The sequence below is a fragment of the Cynoglossus semilaevis genome, chromosome 8 (genome assembly GCF_000523025.1).
Source record: "Cynoglossus semilaevis isolate Cse_v1.0 chromosome 8, Cse_v1.0, whole genome shotgun sequence".
NCBI lineage: Eukaryota > Metazoa > Chordata > Actinopteri > Pleuronectiformes > Cynoglossidae > Cynoglossus > Cynoglossus semilaevis.
Window position 1 is genome coordinate 19,059,451 of NC_024314.1, and position 2,338 is coordinate 19,061,788.

The window sequence follows — 2,338 nt, forward strand, 5'->3', positions numbered from 1 at the left end:
TACACACACACACACACACACACACACACACACACACACTTTGAACTGTTACTGTTACATTAGCATACCGTGGTTCACATACAGTACTTTCTGTTCATGTGTAACTGCACGTACTTTGTGTTTGTACGGGACAAAGTACAAAGTACCAAGCTGCACTAGACTTGTTTTTTTTTGTTTTGTTTCGGGCATGTGATGTGGGCCCTGCCACGCCTGCGTCTAAGCCTGGTTAAGACTGTATTTACACTCTCAGTGAGAAATGGAACAGCGTTCGTGGGTGTTGCCCGTACATACCGTTTCTCTGCTGACACAAGTAGGCCAACGGCGCTGGAATGTTTGGCACGGGTCCAACTTATTCCAGCCCAGCCTGCGCTTAAAACTCAAACTTGCCCAAATGGAAGGAGACGAGGTTGAGGCACATGTCTGACAACCACCCACGCACTCCGACAGCTGCGCCGGGGGTAGTGGGCCATGTATGTGGGTTTGTGGGTGACGTCTGCAGTACATTTGTTGTCGAACTTCTTGTTTGGTGCTTGGTGAAAGTGTGTTCAATCTTTGGTCCATGGACAAAATGTTAGCAAAAATACATCGTTTTAATAAAAATGTCTAATATTTTGGGCTTGAAGAAAAAAAAAGTTATTATTTAGCTATTCACTGATTAGCATGTAGCTTTTGTAGCTTTAGTTTGGCTACTATTTTACTGATAAGGTGTCGTTATCTGTTAGCTGGATCTGGTTATTTACTTTTTGTTTGCTAAAAGCTTCATTTTTCCTAAATGTTAGGCTGTAATGTTGGTGTTTCTGAGTTCATTCCTGGTTAGTTTAATCTAATTTTAACTTCTCGGTTTAGCTATTCACTTGTCTGTGTAATTTGTCAACGTGGATTTTACAGAAGTTTTTTTTTTGGGAACAGCCTTTAGCCACTTTTTTAAATGACCAGTAGTTTTGAGTATGGTTTTGACTAGTTTTTAGCCAAATTGTTGCTCTATTTTTGGTCTACTTCTTCTCTGTTAGTATTATTATTATGTTTTTATAAATAATCCATGTAGGTAGCAGGTGATTCAACAGATCAAACAACTAAATATGGACAAAACCGTTTTAGACGACATCACATCATTGTTACAAGTTGTGAGAAATTGTCAGAAGACTTGAACCAAACTGTTTCATAAGATGGTTTCACACACACTCAAATCTTTTTCCTGCTGTTTTCGACTCCTGCAGCTGCTGTAATGAAAAACAAAAACCCTGATAACTTCTGAGAACTGTCAACCCATGTTAATCTCCACGGGTTTGTATTCATTTTATACGGTTTATCAGCACACACATGATCGTTTAAAGCCCCTGCTGCTTGTAAACACAGAGCAACATGAAAACACATGATCAACCATGTGGTTGGTGGCTGTTTGTTTTTTTTCTTTCTCAGCTTCGCTTTTATTTTCTGAGAAACTGACAGGAAAAACACAAGAGAACACAACAACCTCAGCTGTTTCCTGTTTTAGATGTAATTTTCAGAGCGAGCGATGAGGAGATAGAAGAGGCAGATACAGGAGGTGAAGGGAATCAGGAGTTAGGGTTTAAGATAGGATTAAGATGCCACGATAGGAAAGGAGGAGAAGACTCCAGAAGAAGCGGCTGTTTGATTGAGAACTCCGGTGGAGGAGGGGGGGGATTTACGGAGCGAGTCGTGAAAACAGCTGACAGGAAATTCTGCACCTCGTCTTCAGCGGCACGAACAAAACTATGTTTCACTTCAAAACAGCCGCAGCCAAGACGTCTGCAGTCTGCAGCACACAGGTGTTAAATGTGCAGAACACACTGTGCCCGAATGAAACGCTACACACGGTTGTTGTTGTTGGTGTGCTTGTGTTATGACCCCAATGTACCTGACACCTCTAACATTATCATCTGATGTTTATTTCAGAATCGAGTCGCTAGAATGGACATTCCGAGGGGCTGGATTTGGCCTGCGGGCCATCAGTTGATTAACACTAACCTAAACCACGACATCATAAATCCATCATCTCCTGAACTCCTACAGAACCTGCAGCAGTGATTACAACGAAGATTTTCCAACTTGGACATATCTCTAGAAAAGACCTTTGACCCTCACCGTTATTCCGGTTCCTGAACTTTTCCTGGTTATTTCCAATCCCTTTTAGCTGTTTTATCATGAAGTGATTTGCTCTTGAGGGTTTTCTTTGTTATACTTTTATACTATAGTACTTCAATACAAGCAGTACTTTGGGATCCTGGTAAAAAAATAAAATACAGCTCTACTGTAGCAGTTTCTACATTTCATCTATTAGATGCATTTTATCATGTTATACAACAATCTCTGCTTT